General features: G+C 46.2%; 1 long non-coding RNA gene across 2 annotated transcripts in view; it reads left to right on the forward strand.

The window, feature by feature from the left end:
• The first annotated feature begins 916 nt into the window (after positions 1-916).
• Positions 917-16,432, forward strand: part of LOC137856321 (uncharacterized) — a 48,505-nt gene continuing 32,989 nt past the window's right edge. Inside the window, exons 1-4 of one of the 2 annotated variants that reach the window (XR_011096356.1) lie at positions 917-2,473; positions 2,632-2,731; positions 6,096-6,290; positions 13,403-14,868. This is a non-coding gene — a long non-coding RNA (uncharacterized lncRNA). The remainder of the gene's footprint in view (positions 2,474-2,631; positions 2,732-6,095; positions 6,291-13,402; positions 14,869-16,432) is intronic. The other variant, XR_011096355.1, reaches the window with a different exon arrangement.

Genomic DNA, 16,432 nt, shown 5'->3' on the forward strand with positions numbered 1-16,432 from the left:
CTACTGGGGTAATGAGCACAAATAAATTAACCCCCTGCTTAAACACGTTGTTGCCAGTCTTGCTCTACACCCTCCTTCATCCCCCTGATTTCTGCATGCAGCCCCCTGGCCCCAAAGCAGCGGCAGCTCCCAGGCAGAGAAGTGCTCGAGCGTTACCTGTGTGGCCCCTCTTCCTGCAGCACCCCCCTGGGGCTGCTCCTGCCCCATCACTGCCCGGCCTCAAGCATTTGATGAGGACTGAATTGCTCTGTACATTTTCAGTAAAGCACCCAAGGCTGTTAGGATTGAAATCATGGGTTTGGCAAGGCCTATGCCATGTGTATTGGGGAATAGTGAATAGATAAATAGTGGAAATGCTGTAGAAACCTCAAATTTGGTCCTGTCTCTGCCTGGGAAGACGCCTGGGGCTGCCTTTCCCTCACACGTGGGGCTGCCCCGTGCCATGCAGCAGTGCTCGCCAGCACATCCCAATTCACAAAGCTGTGCTCTGGGTGCAGCAGGGAGCAACTGGTATACAAGTGGTAAACCACTACAGAAACCCTCAGCCAAAGTTTCAGCAGGCTTTGGTGTGAAAAGGCAAGACCCTTCTGCATCCCCTTGCAGCACCCACCTTAGTGGGCTGCAGGATTATCCACCACGAGCCACAGTGTGTGGGAGAGGCTGGGAAACCCATAAAACCAGGAAGAAAATGAACCGTCTGTCAGGCAGCAACTTTGTGCCAGAAGCAGTTGCTCGGGTGAAAGCTGTGTTTATGGATTTCCCTGAGCCCTTTTTTAGCCAGGTGTTTATTTATAGCCCAGTGCCCAGCAGCGAGAGCTCGTGCTTCCCGGATTACAACTCGTGGGGGCGTTACGCTGCCTGAATCCCATAATCTTTTTACATGGGTTTTTCTCATTATCTGGCAGGCAACGCCATCCCACGACACTGTGATGCGCTCAGCCCCGTACAGCCCTCCTGGCATTCAGGCACTGCTCACAAAGGTCCCCCTTCAATAAGCACTGACCTCTGTGTTTTTTTTTTTTGCATCAGAAGCATGTAGGAGACATTTGATATCGTTCACACAACAGCTGCAGCCATCCAGTTGGTCCACAGATGGTCGTAGCTGGAAAGAGGGTGCCTCTGTTTCAGCCCAGGTTGTTCATATGGGATGAGGGCATTCGGGTAGGTTACTTGCAGGCAGCGTGTCTGAGGTCTGCCTGCACAGCCACGCTCCTCCCAGCACAGCCACAATCCCCACGCTGCCCTACACAAGGAGCTTTACATCTCCTGGGACCCACACAAGGGAAATAGGGAAGAACTGAAAATATCATGTGTTGCACCAGCTGTGACTGACAGGACATCCCAGTGGCATGCCACACTCATCCCCTGGTTGCAGCAGCACACGAAGATGGCTTTGAGGAAACATTTGACTGCTGGGCATCCCTGGGAGACCCAAGGAATCACAAAGGCTCCCTGGGACAAGGGAGCGGAGTTTTATGGAGCTATCTTGGGCGTACAACTCTTGTGGAGCACACATGGAGAGCCCTGGCAGTTTTCTAGGGAGAAGCCCGGGATGTGGCAGCTGCAGGGCACCAAAGTTAGTTAGCACTGAGCTAACTTTTTCGTAAGGGACATCTTGCTGATGCCATGATGGCGCTTGAACGGGATGCAGGTCTCCAATCCTTTTTCCCTTACGTGCTGCTGTAACATCTCTTATCTGGCAGTCTTGGTTTAGACAGCACCAAGCTCTTTCCTTTCAATAACCTAGCACCAAAAGCTGTGCATTGTCTGGGATTTTTCTGATTTTGTCAGTGTGGAAACTACTCTGTGAACATACATCAGACCTGGCACTGCAGGACTCACCCAGTCAGCTGCTTCCCAGCTGGGGTATAAGATTAGTGCCTGGGGAAATGATTTATTTGTCACAGCTGCTGAAAGCTCTGGGTGTGAGCTGGGTGGGTTGAAATCACCTGTGAACTGATCCCTCCCTTATAAATTGTCACCCACCAGCTGCTAGGCAGAAATTGTAATTTGTGATGAGGCTGGGGTCTTCCTTCTCTTCAAGTCAGTTGTGTTACAGCAGGGATGCAGTTGGCCTCAAGAACAAACTCTTGCCTTAATTGCTGGAGAAATTAGTCATTAGGAAAGCAAACAGCCTCTCAGCAGTTCTGAGAGTCAGTAGCACAGAGAACAGATAAAACTAATACTTTCCAAACCACCGCAACCTTCCTTTAATGCTTTTATGGATCTAATCTTTTAAATTGATTTTAAAGAAAACAGACAAAAGTTCTTAGCCCTAGCCCTGACCTGTTAAGCTTTGCCTACCGGCCAGCACGGATGACTAAGTTGTAATCTGCTAAAGCAGCCGTGTGTACGAAGGGACGAGCCTTCAGCAGGAGCAGTGGAAGGCTACCACCAGCAGCCCCAGTGACTAATGTGCAAACTGGGCAAAGCTTCCTTCTGTACTTGGTTAACCCTTTCTCTTCAGAAACAAGTGAGTATTGTTCTCCCAAAATCTTATGTTCCTGACAGCGAAATTAAAATAAAAACTAAAAGTTGCCATATGTTCCCAGAACAGCCCAAAAGGCCCAGTGATGCCACACGTTGACTGTAACAAGATTTGATTTAAATTATTTTTTTCCTGATTTTTAGGGAAAAACACCCTGCCTTTTGTAGATTAACTGATGCTAATGCTACACCCCTTCTGCGGGAGCTGAGGATCTCACTTGGATGGACTGCAATCATCAAAAAGGTAAATCTTGGGTACTTTGTTACTTAATGCTGGCATCAGATGCCCAGTCCCCAGGCAGCTTACCCTGCCCCTCAGCCCCTGTAGGATGGATGTAAATTTGTTTGCTCTCCCCATGGGCTTGTAACACCCTCCATGGCCAAGCACATGGCCAGTATCCTACAGTCTGCCTGGCAGTGGTGCCTGGGTGCTCCTATCAGAGAAATTTGGCCATGGTGGCTTTGTGTGACCCATTTGCACAGTAGGTTTGTTTTTTTAGTGCCGTGAGCAATTTATGGCATGCTCTTCCTATTGCAACTCCGCTCTTCCCCTAGTTCAGTGCTATTACTAATGTTATTTGTACCATGATATTGCTCCTGCAACAGATTACAGCTTAATTATTTCTGTAAAAGCAGTGCAATTAGTATGAATAGCCCTTTTACGGCTCAAGATTGTTTGGCTTATCAAGTAAAGGAACAATTTCAGATTAGGATGGTGCCTGCTCCTCCCCGCTTGGTGTTTTGTCATTAAAAGCTTTCGTAACTACAGTCATGACGATGAAAATCCCCCTGTGCCTGCTGGGTGCCTCTTACTTTTTGAGCAGATGTGTCAGTGTGCAAGAGAGCCCCGTTCTAGGAGTTACGTTCCTCACGAGTAGTGTGGTTTGCTGTTACCATTTCCCCATGCGTTTGCGGCGTTTTTTAGAAGTGCCTCCCTCGGGCTGAGATGGGTATCAGCACGATGTGTATCGGCGACCTCTTTTGAAGGTGCAGGTTCAGTTTGAAGATCAGCGGTTGGGAACAGCACCTCCCTTGCAGAAGTAATTGGGTTTGTTTTCCTGCCTTTAGTATGTTAACTGTGCATTTGCCACAGCTTTTTCTGCCTCTGACTCTTCGAGCTACCTTGTTGAGAGTTGCTGAAGGTGGCGTATGTTTTGCCAAGCTCACGTGCATGCAGATGTTTTAGTGATGGACAGACAGATGTGCCAGTAAGGGCTGCTTTGAGCAGCAAAAATTTAAAACGTATAAACCAGTGTCTTTTTCTTTCAAATCTTTTGAAATAGTTTATAAAGCCACAGAAATAAAAATTGCAGGAGGAGAAGCTGTCTCGTGTTCTTTGCAGCAGACGATGGCTGTCGTGACACTAAGGGTGCAAGGAAGGGGACTCAAAATGGGGTAAAAAGTGGGTCCTCTGGGCAGGAGAGGCACCGAAAGGGCCTGTGTCCAGTGCTGTGCCAGGTACCGCCACCACTGGGGCTCCCTAGGCCACTTTATACCCCCAAATCCATAACCAGGCATTTGCCTCCCTCGTGTGGCCCATTTGTGAGAGTTGCTCTTGTAGCCATTGCACAACGAAAAGTCTCCATGTTTGTACCAGGCCAAAAAAAAAAAAAAAAAAAAAAACCAAAAAAAAACCACCCCAATTCACAGCAGAAAATGAAAGTGTTTTCTGCTCCCTTTGGCAAAGGGACAAGAACTAACATCTCAGGGGGGTGTTGCTCGCCAAGTAAATACTCTCGGTTTGCATAAACCCAGAGCAGTCATTTTGTGGAAGAGGGAGCTGCCAGCAGTCCCTGTGCTGTTACTGGATGTACTGACCATTCCAGGGTTTCTCAGAAGTCAAGCGGTTTTAATAAAGAAGGGTGTCTTGTGGTTTTTTAATAGCAATTCACTCTTTTTTTTAAAAAAAAAAAAAAAAAAAACTTTTCCTTTCCCCTTAAAAGCACGAGCCACTCTTGGCCCTCTTTTTGGAGTGCTCGCTGCTTGACTTGCCCTGCTCGAAGGGAGCAGGCTGCCAGGAGGCAGCGGCGTTCCTGCGAGGTCTCTGATGGCCCCTGCGTAAGCAGTGACGGTTGTGATGGCTTTGCTGTCGCGGGGGAGGTTGCCCTGTGCAATGCTGCTGCCTCCCAGGAGCCATTTCTAGCGCTTTGCAGCAGGCTGGGAAACAGCCTGGGTGTTCTGGGGCTGTTGCATGCAAAGATTTTATTTTCCCCGCATGGTGTGTAGGGGGCTCGGGGACTTTCCTGACATTTATTCATTGATGCTTCTATTCAGCCAGAATACCTCCTGAGGGCTGTGAAATTTTCCTAGGTAAATGTTTCTTGGCTTGTTGCTGGCGTGGTGCAACCCGTTGTTCCTCCGTGCAGAAAGGCAGGTGGAGGCTTCCCAGGTGACCGTGAGCAGCTTTGCAACAGCCTAGGATGGGGAACAGTACGTAATGCCTAATAATCCTGGATAAACCTGATGGCAGGACGGGGCTGTGAGTAAGGCAGGAGAGGGGACTCCTCTGGAAGAGGAATACTTTTCGGTATCCAAATATTGCAGTTCAGTATCCTTGTTGGCAGAGTGCTGTCCCTGTGAGCACACGCAGACAGTAACAGTAAAATTAAAGCTGCCTTCATGTGAGGCTCCTCCTCACCTGTTAGGCTGCTGGTGGCAGCAGCTGGTGGATGTGGGCAGAGCATAAGGGTTTGGTGATCGGATTAGCTGAGGTAATTTCCCACTTGGCCTCGACCTGCCGCCCAAAGATTTCCGGTGTCAGAAGTGTTGTTTTTCTCTTCAGTAGCTCCTGCTGTACCTGTTGTCCTGGGCAAGGGTCAGGTGTTGATTCTGGCAGCTGTACAGCACTCAGGGTATCTCGACTCGGCGAGACACGATCGTACGTCAGGGTCATGCAGGTCCCTCCTGCCGGAGAAGTTATTTGAGCTCTCCTTTATCTGGTGGGAGAGATTACGCCACTTAATTAAAAAGTTTCCAGTTATCACATGGATCTCGCTTCCAGACTGCACAGGGCACACCTATGGCTTACGAATAGCTACTGGAATTTCTTTTGAGGCAGGGCCAGGCCTTAGCTCAGGTTTTTGCTTGGCCAACAAGAACCGTGCCAGCCAGGCTAATGCTGAAAAAGCCAATTTTCTTCCAAAACTCTGTGGGGCTGAGACTATGGGAGGAAAGGAGGATATCCCACAGGATCCTAGCCCACAAGTGTGCAACCCCTAATGGCAGGATGGTACAGAGGAGCACATTTCTCTTTGCTGTGGCTGCCATGGATACAGGGAAGCAAACCTCACGTTCAGGTCTGTAGGCACCTGTGTGTCACTGATACTCGAAGTCAGTTTAGCATAAAACATCTAACATGGAAGCCAGGGGATAGCCCTGCTCAATGCACGATGCTACTAGATCTGGCGATGGCAAGCATAATTAAAGGACATGAAAAGTGCATTTGTGTTTAAAGCCGTGGCTTAAGATGGAAACATGGCAGGCTGTGTGTGCAGAATTGTGGTGTGTTAGGGACCGACTTGCCTTTTGAAACAGTTTGGGGGGCTGGAGACCACTGCTTTGTGCTCACCTAGTCTGTAACTTCGGATTTGTTTGCTTTCATCTCATAGAAACCTGATGGGAGAAAGTATTGTAACAGAAATCAGCGCTTCACCACGTGGCAAATGAGGGAGGAAGATGTCAGGAATAAGCAGGAAAAGCCTCCTGGGTGCACGATGCAGCTTCTGCTGGGAGCGTGGCTCGGTCCCAAAGCTGGAAAGGTTAACGAGGAGGTATTCATTTGCTCTGAGAGTGACATTTGGCGAGTTGCAAAACATTGTTTTGTGTTCACCTCAGCTACTGTCGCACGTCAGCTGGCTGCAAGCAAAGAAGCATTTCCCTTGTCACTCAGCTTGCTGTAAAAGCAGTTAGCAGCCCTGGTAAAACACTGTTTGACTCAGGGATGGATGTGCAGGGAAGGTCCTGCGAGGTATTTCGGATAAGTGGTCCATTTCTAAAATGAAACTCTTAATAATGGATGCAATCGCTGTAATGGCTTTACACGATCACTTGCCTAATTAGTCCGCAGGGAAGAAGATGCAGCAGAATTAGACTTTTCCATATGTAATTAAAGCTAATGGAAGCCCAAACACCAATGCAAATAAACATGCTCTGTACACAGATGCAGAGGGCAGGGCAAAGTGTTGCAGCACAGAGCCTTCTGTCAAGGTAGGCTGTGTTTTCTCACTTGCTTTTTAGCAGCAAAAGATGATGGCGTTTTTAATGGACAAGCACAGATACACAAAGGAGTCTGGTTCTGTGTTGTTTTTTTTGTCTTCCCCAGTAGAAATTCCCATTTGAGTCTTAATTCTGATCCAGGGCTGGTAACCCTTAACTCTGTCGTACTGTGAAGTGCTAAGGTTGTTTTTATTCATCTCCCCCAGTGAACATTTCATGCCCTCCATCTCGAAGGACTGTCTTTAGGTAGCGTTTTATTTCCGTGGTACCCAAAGGAGAATCGCAGAAGAACTGCTCTGTGTGCAGCACAGGTCACGTTGGGCCTCCATCAGCAGAGTGGCTTTGCTGCAGGCTCAGAAGGAGCCATCTTACTTGCAACCACAGAAATAGGGTTTCTCCCCAAAATTCTTGTGCCTCTTGTCATTGACAAGGTGCATTGCTGCATTTAAGGAGTACTACATCAAGCCTCATCAGTCAAGTTTCCTCTGTGCCTGTCAGCAATGCTTCTATCCCGTGCCACTCCTGAGGAAAGAGCAGCATTTCAAGGGCTAAACACGATCCCTCATGCCCAGTGCTGGTCTTGCAAATTAGTATCGTTTACCTGTAGTCCTCCTTTCCCTGAACTGTGGGCTATGGAGCCCAAAGGTCGCTTCCAGACCCACATGACTGAAAATGCACTGAATTCAGGTGAATTTCTGCAGGTAAACACTATGCAAAGTTCTCAAGGCTGAGAAAATAGAAGCCAAAAGACTGCTGTACAAAGATACATACAGAAACGAGGCATTTGGATTATGGCATTTTGCACTTAGTGAAGCTTCTTGTGGTCCCAGGAGAAAGCCAGGACTTGGATTTCTTCACTTTGCTTTCCTTGCATGGTGTATCAGAGCATACCATGACAGTGCTGGTCCCATGGTAACCCTAGTGGTTCATGATGAGGGACTGGAACAGGTCCATTTTCAGGAGTGAGAATAGCAAACATCTAAATATAATTATGCCTGATTACTGACAGGACTTCAGGTTTCTGAAGGGTCTGTGAGCCAAAAAGATGTAACGTCACAGCAGGAAGTGACACCTCCTCCAAAAGTATTTTGATTATTTGCAGTAAAACCCTTGCCAGAAGTTTTGTGGTATTAGTGTAAAAGGATTTGTGATGCAGCCTGGTCCAGGGAGACTTTGGGGTTGTCTTTGTGTTCTCTGCCAGTTTGCTGAGGCTTTCATAATTCCCTTGGGGTACTTCAGTGCGTACTTACCACCCTCAGAATGGCAATGATAATAAGCACCAATCATTTTTATATCCATCAGCACATTTCCTAGAAACATGCAGAAGACAGACGAAACATTCTTTGCTTATTTATCTTATTTCTCCAATTTTTTCTTGGAAGCACAGAAGGTCACTCTAATCTTTAGCCGTTACCACATGCCTCTTGAGTTTGACAGATACAAATGTGATGCTGAAACTACTGAAGGCTGAGACAAAAGGTTGTTTTGGTTGCAGGGCTGTGGGCGTGATGTCAGCTTGGGCTGCCAGGGCTTAGTGACTCCTTCGAAGGCCCGGCAGGGGTATCGGCTTTCATTGCCCCCTCCTTGTAGCAGCCTCAATTCCATGGAAAGCACTGGGAAAGAAAGGAGTGTAAGCTCAAACTGCTTACTAACACTCCACGGCTGAAACCAACACCTTTTAAGAGCCCATTCATAATTTTTTATGACTATCCTGTCTAGCCAGGACCTAAATGTGTGGTGATTATTGTGATTTGTGCCAAGTATCTTGTGACGAGATCTTGGATACCACCAGGAGCAAGAAGCTGAAGTAGAAATTTATCTATGTATAGTGATGCACGATAGAGGTAAAAGATTTTGCCAGCAGTACAAAGTATATGAATTAGATTTGAGTCTTTCATCCGCAGCTGAAGTGGTAAAAACAGCTGTTATTTCTTCTGGAAAACAAATGCAAAGAGCACTACAAAACATAAATGAATGTGGTGATGAGTAGGTTGAACAGATGTCTCAATGTCAAGTTTTTGCTGCTGTAATGCAACAAGGTGAAACCCCAGGTTAGAGATACTGGCCAGGTGCTGCCACACTTCCCAAGCGTGTTTTACAGCCGAGTACTGATGCTTTTATAAGGGTTATTTATTCCCCTGATGAACTCACACGTTCCTCGATCGCAAAAGGAAGTTATTATACTTCTTACCCTGAAAATAATAATGAAACATTACTGCATGCATCTTTTAGGGTATGAGGCTCCTTCCCTGTTGTGACCTGCCCAAGGTGCTGCTGCTGCTGGTCTGTAGGATTTTGGACGCAGGCTCAGGTGTGACATTTGGTGCCTGTCCCCGTGGGCAGGTTTGGGGAGCACACAAGGCAGCATCAGAGTGTGGCCCCACTCTATTTCCATCAGGATTTCAAGGTATTGGCTACCCAAAAGCCAGCACGTGTGTAGGCTGTGGGCAGCAGAGGGCAGCTGTGCAGTCCCGCACCAGGCTCTGCAGGCTGTTTGATATGCAGGAATTGTGCTCAGGCACCAAGTGACAGGCCTGCACTTCGTTGCAATGGAGACCATACAAACACAAAATAAAAACAGTCCTTGTGCTACTGAGCATTTGCCTTCTGCATATGATACTGCCAAGAGATGGGGAAGGGAGCAGTTGCACTCTCTTCTGTTCCAGCAAAAGACCTGGTGATGCCCAGGGGAAGGGAGGAATGAATGTTGTGTTGAAATATTGAGGAACGCGTTTTAGCCTTCAATATCCTAAGTGACGTAGAGTAATGCCACCCCAACCAACAAGTAGATGTCCTTTATCTGCAACGAAGTAAGAGCAGAGTGCTGTGTGTGTAGCCAGCACCCTCTGATCCTGTGCAAGGCCCTGCAAGCAGGTCAGCAGGAGTTCAGAGTCTCAGTGCCAAGCAAGTCCGAGCACTTGCATTGCAAAGTCCTTCAATAAAGTTGCCATCCAAGATCGTCACGGTCAAAGGTGGGAGGCAAAGATTTTTTTTTTTCCTCTGGAAATCTCTTAAGCAGTTATGTCAGCTCTTGAGTATCTTCAGGATGCTCTACAGGCTCTAGTGCAGGGAGGGGAACTTCACTCTAAAATAAATTGCATTTAGCAGCCCAGGCAAGCCTGTTCAGGTTGCAGGGAAGCAAAATGCAAGAGTGCTAAAACCAGTTCCTGACATACTGCCTGTTGCAGAAGGCAGCAGATGAAGGTATTTAAAATTAACGTAACACTTCTGAGCTAAACTAGCTTAGGCATTGAAATAAATGGCTGTCTTGTCAGCCTAGGAGGCGATGTTATTTTGAGGGCTTTCAGAGTGATGACTTACACGGGGGAAAGGCAAGGAGGAGGCAGAGCCCCGGAGCAGTGCCAGCAGCCCGTGCAATGCAGAGGTCAGCTCAGCTCAGTTGCGAGGGAGCCTGTTGTGTTGTGGTGTTGCCTAGCGGAGTGGATGTGTGAGTACTGCTAGAGAGAGGGTGGGGGAAAAAAGTCCAGATTAAAACAGACACCTTTGACCAGTGCTTGACAGGTTATCTGTAGAGTTTCCTCCTTACCCACTCATACTGTAAACACTGACACAGAGATTGTCTTCCTGTTTGTTTAACCAGTGCCTAGAAGAGCATGGATGTAATTCTGAACTAAGTACCGTCGCCATAAAAGTAAGCAGCCGCTGCTTACACAGTTGTAATGCGAGCTGCACAGAGCCATAGGTTAGCTTTTGGTCCCGAGATCTCTGGAAGTGAACTTTTATTCATTGACTTCACCCAGTGCTGGTGGCAAATAGTTTCTCCATCGATCTTATGTGCCCTTTCATCTGATTAGTTTCTTCCACGGAAGATACGGGAGAAACCCCATTGCATGTGGAGGGCCACAGACTAGATTTTAGTCTCTGTTGGGATGTTGGATACCAACACCAGTCAGTCAGCCCTGGTTTATATCACTATTTTCACAGATTTTCTCACAAGCTTTCATCTTTAGTCATCAGCAAGAAATGAAGCAGAGAAATCAGCATCTCTGAAAAAAGGCCAAGTGTGAAGAAGCGATTTGAGCCAAACTTTTCTATGCTTATTTCTTTGGAAACCATCGATGTCATGCATGTCTGAGAGATTCCTGATTCTTCAGCAAAAACCATGAGTAACAATATTTGAAGAGCATCCAGTCATGCTCTCTGAATTATCTCTGAGGCTTAGAAAGACCATACATAGTTATCGTAGTCCTCCTGATTTGGGGGAAGCTATTCTGACTTGTACCAGCTGAAAGTCTCAGGCTCTCACTGCAAACTTCAGTAACTGAACTTCAACAACCTTTGCCTTTGCTTATGCAGCCCCTGCGTTTGCACAGGCAGTAGTGGCGGCTTGGAGATGAATATTTGTTTTGCAAGAGCCGAAGCCAGGGTGTGCAGGCAGGTTTGTGTAAGCCATTACACTGGGGTAAGGAACAAGGATCACTTGAAAATTCTTGTCCTTGTAAATACATTGTCTGCTTTGAGAACAGATTAGAATTAAAAGCATGCAAGCTGTACCTGTGCTAATGACTGACAAATGATGCACTTTGTCATCATGAACCTGATCCCTGAAGATGGATTTTCAGGGCTCTGCCCTCCTCATGGTGATTCACCCACTGCTTTTTTTTTTGTTATCTGATTTTACATGATTTTCCTCACCCATAAATAGCATTTAGTAAGCAGGGGAGGTTCAGCAAAGAAAGAAGACTTGTTCTTGTTTACGTTTTTTTTTTTTTCCTGGCCGTTTAAGACTTCTCTCCAAATCTGGCATTTCAACATCCCTGTTAGCACAGGCAAGCCAGGCAGAGCAGTGTTTACTCCCTGGTTTCACAGCTCCCGAATCAGGACCAAAGGCAGCATCAGGGTTACAGTTTCCATGATCTGCAGCCTGACCCTGCTGAAACCTCTGTCAAGCACGTGAAAGCCTCCTGTGAGATCTGCCAACTGGAAGACAGCGTCAAAATGTTGTCCTAAACCCAGCCAAAACCTTGAATACAAAGTGTGGTGGATTCATTCTGGTAGATGTTAAAACACACCCCTCCCTGCAAATTAAGACTGTCCGTCAAGAACAGGTGTGTTTTCAGGTACTTACCTTCGACTTGAGCATTGGAGGAAGGACTGAAACACAGGTACAAATAGATGCTGTAAGCTGCTGATGCCAAATACACAGTCACTTCCCAGCACCCTCCCCGCTGATATCTGTCTCATGTCACGTTTCTGATTGTTCAGACTGAGGCTTCAGGAACTCGCATGTTCACGGGCTTTGTTTATTTGGTTGTACACTTATGTCCTTGGTAAACCAAGTAAATGTCATGTCTGGTCTAAGGAAGTGGGAATGTTGTTACAGAGTTTTAATTCAGTATCTCTGACCTACTTTGCAGCTGTGGCATAATTAATTCAGATTATTTATTCTGAGTCACCATGTGTAGAAAAGCCCTTTAGAGAACTAGGCTCCCCTTAAAGTAGCCCTGCGTGTATATATATACACCTGCCTTTACCAATTTTGTCACCAAACAAGCCCAAAGCCAACGAAGGCAGCAAACTTAGCTGCTGGAAATTCCCCAGTTGCTGCATCATGAATGCAGCCTCCTGATTTCTTTTTTCTCAGGAGGGCTGAAAGAGCGTTTCAGCGCTCTCAGCTGTTTCCATGAATATGCTTATTATTTAAATTGCACACGCAAGGCCAGAAGTTGTTGTTAGGATGGACATGGACCTCCTTGCACAAACAAAATGCACTCGGCCTCGTGGTTTTCCAGGTGTGAAAGCAGGAGGTGTCAGCTTTAGCCACATGAGTCAGTGTGGTCCAGCTCTTACCTCACTAACATTTTACATATTAAATCATTGATGCATGAGGGATTGCAGGGCACTCAAAAATAGCCTCCATATGATTTTGACTCTTTGTACCTCTGCACAAACCCACGATATAAGATCTCAACCTCACAAACCCTTGGTGCTGACATCAAGAAACCTGGCCCTGGAAAATGAGTAAATGCTGTATTTATGCTTTCTAATTAGCCTTTGCAATTCAACCCAGCTTTCTCAGGAGAGAGGCAAATGCATTTGCAGACAAATGGTTAACAGGATCCCATTCCTCTCTGCTGACCCAGTCACGTGCAAATTTGAAGCACAGAATAAACAGGATTTAAAATGCAAAATTATACACTATGAAATATGGCACCTGTCACTTTACAGATAAGGGTCTTAGGTGATCTAAGGGTTGACTGAACTGTTCAGTGTCTGAACTTCTTTTGCTGGCCATGGGATGCCTAAATTGGTGAATGACTATTTTGCATGCTCCTGTCTGCCTCACCATTGGTGTTTCAGTGGAAAACTTGTCTGGGCAGGACCACAATGACCTTGTACACATGTTGCATGAAAATGTGTTTGTTTCAGGTAAGGGGGTATTGGCTCTACGCTGTCAATCCTGCATCCTTTCCAACCAGCAAAAAATGACTCTTTTCTCCAGGACTTAAAGGTCTTAAAGGCTTTAAGATCTGCTAGATTAGCACCTTGAATTAAGTTCTGCTAGAGGGCTGATGTGTAAGGTTTCAAAGGCCAACAAATGCCAGGGATGCGTGTACATCCCAAGATGTCATCAGAGCACACTACACGTAATGCCTCAAAGACGAGTGTCTTACCGGATTCAGGGAAGAATTTGGGAATCTATCGTTTTAAGTTGACCTGAACTCTCTTCCTAAGGAAGGACGTGGGACAGAGGTGCTGCCAGAGATGTGCCCTGCAAGAAAGCCTGGATGTTAGAACCTGCTTCCCATGTTGGGCTGAAAATAGCATGTGTTTGGGGTCTGTCCAAGCAGGCTGTGAAGGCAGCTGCTGGGCTGGGTCTTTGGATGGAGCTGAGGCTCTGCTTCCCCTAACAGCAGAGGCACTGTGAGGGCTTTCTGCCAGTGGCTGGCCAGTGAAATGCTGCGTGGAGGAACCATTTCCATGTTTCCTTGCTTTTATAATTGTTGTTTTGTTTTGTTGCTTTTTTTTATGGCTTGTTATGGTATTGGAAGCCTTGTGCAAGCATAATTCACCTAGGTTAACCATTCTAACTTGGGGAAGCTTTTATGTCCCTCTTTACAGGGACTTCAGAGGATTTGAAATATGTTTGGTTCATATGTAAAAACCAACCAAATAAACAAACAAAAAAACCTCTCCTAAACAAGGTTCATAAAAACAGAGCTGTCAGCACACTTCAAGAGAAAATGTGGCCTTTTCAGCTTTTCAGTACATGCCTCTAATACACTAGTGCAATTTAGCACTGCCTGTATGAAGGGTCTCCCTTGCACCCTCCTCTCCTTTTGTTAAGAACAGATGTGTGTCTGCCAGCCTGTCTGGTTTCAGCAGAGAAGTTAATTTCTAATTTCTAATACCCAGCATTTCAAAAAAAAAAATAATAATAATAATAATTTAATCCTCTTGCAAGCACAACCTCAAAGAGAGAGAGACAGAAGCCTATTTCACACAAGCTGAAAATCTACTCAGTAAGACAGGCGATGAGGTTTTGGGTATTTTGTGATGGCATGTAGTGATGGGACCACTGTGTGGGGATATTTCTCTGAAGGAAACAAAAAAAAACAAACAACTAGGAAGTCTGATATCTGGCACCGAGGGACTTGTTCTCAAACTTTCTTCATTCGTTCCTCATCCTTACACTATTTTGGCTATTTGCAGTCAGTCACAATGACAGTATTTTCACTCTGTGGCAAGCGTCCACGATGAACTGAAAGCTTTGGAGATTTCTCACCGCTTTTTAAAATTAAACATCCCACTCCCCTTCGGCACATCTAAGTGAAAGGCTGGCTCTTGCATTATTTTTTCCCAGTGAAGCCAGTTCAGTGACCTTTTTGCCTGCCACTGTAAGGCTAGACTTCGGCCTGTTAAACACTAACTTGTGTTGCAAGAAATGACTGCAGAATGCTGTAGAAAGTCCCCGGCTGGAAGAAAAAGGTGTGTATGTTCAGGCTGGCGTGGTGACAGCTCTGCTCCAGGCAGGAGTCGCGGTGCCTGAAGGTACAGATTGCAGTAACCTCAGTGGAGGCTTGCAGTCGGTTTCCAGTCTGAAGTCACTTGCTGTGACCCTTGTGTTTTCATTTTTGTTGTCACCTTATCTCCGTGGCAGTTGCCCTGCGTCCTGGGCAATGCCCAGCACCATGTGGAGAGTGCGTGAGTGAAGGCATTAAGTAGATTAAGAGGTCACCAGCACTGAGAGCTGGTCAGGACCAGCTGCGTGATTTGGTGGTAGAAGGGTCTGAGGTATTTTAATGGGGCTTGCTATCTTTTGAAAGGTTCCTCTATTTCAGGAGCTGCTTTTGGTGTGCCAGGTATTTTGTCTCTCTAGCAGGATTCCTCTTGAGGTCAGTGTATGGACCATTACAGCCCAGTGTGCTCCATACTTCTGATTAAAAAAAATAATAATAATAAAAAAAAATTTTTCTGCCGCACTTAATGACAATATCTTACAGGGATGGGATGGTCTGTTCCCCAAACTCATAATGCTTGAAATGAAACAGTCTTCAAAACAATCTAAAGTCTTACAGGATATGCTGGTAATTGTGCTATCTTCTGTCTTAAACTGGGTTTCTTCCCAGAGGTACTTCTCTGTCACAGAAGCACTTTTGGTGGGTAATTTTTCTTTCTTTTGACTTATGTCCTGCATCTGAAAATTTTTCCTCCTGCAAATGGCAGAGAAATCCAATACAGGTGGCAGATGATGCACATCAACTCTGTTCAGATTTCTGCTATGCTTATGAACAATCACCTGATGACCAGCTGAAAAGCATAGCTCTGAAATTTGCTGGAATGGTTCTTGTGATGCAAGGGAAATGCAGACATGAAACAACAGGAGCTGTCAAAGCCTGAACAGAAAAAGTAGGTTTTGTGGGTGAGATCCCCAGAAGGGCTCAGCACAGCACAAGAGATCTCAGCAATGCCTGAGAGGATACTACTGACAGCTACTGATCCTCCAAGTATTTTCTGGTCAAAGTCTTATCTCTTTTCCATCTCTCAGTCCTTGGGTTGAGCTGTCGGTTCTGGGCTCTAAGGAGTGTCTTTGGGGATCAGGCAGCCCCCAGTCAGTAGTAAGAGTTGCCCTGTGGTGTTAGGGCACTTAGACACCCCCCAGAATCCCCAGTGGGTCTGCACAGCCTGTTGCTTTGTTGCTGAAATGGGAAAAATGCATTTCAGTATAGGTTATTTTTTTTTACTTAGCTGTGCAGTTTCAGGAAATACAGTGAACAACAGCTGCAGGAGATGGGAAGTAAGAGGGTGCCAATGTTTTTGGGGTTTAAAACATCTCTGATGAAGTACACAGGACAATATCCCACAGCTATGTATTTGTCTACGATCTCACGGATGTGACCACTGCAGACATAGCAGTGGGAAACATCCGCTTTCTGTTTCTGGGTTGCCATTGCTCAGCCGGGAACAAGTGTGTACAGCACCACACAGATGTGTATGGGCACCCTTTTCTTAGGAAAAAGAGAGGCATAACTCTGTTCTTAGTTTCCTCGAGGAATATCGGGTTTTCCCTTCTCATTTAGCCTGCTGATCTCCCTTCTGTTAAGGCTGCCATTATCAGGACAGCTGTTGGAGAGCATAGTATCACCTCACAACTCCAGACCAACATGTTTAAAAGATGTTTCACTGTAAACTGTGTAAGTCTTCTAAGCCAGGCAGTTCACTAATTGCAGCACAAAGGAAAGAAGCAGTTAAGCGGTCTGTATATCAG

The sequence above is a fragment of the Anas acuta genome, chromosome 4 (assembly GCF_963932015.1).
Source record: "Anas acuta chromosome 4, bAnaAcu1.1, whole genome shotgun sequence".
NCBI lineage: Eukaryota > Metazoa > Chordata > Aves > Anseriformes > Anatidae > Anas > Anas acuta.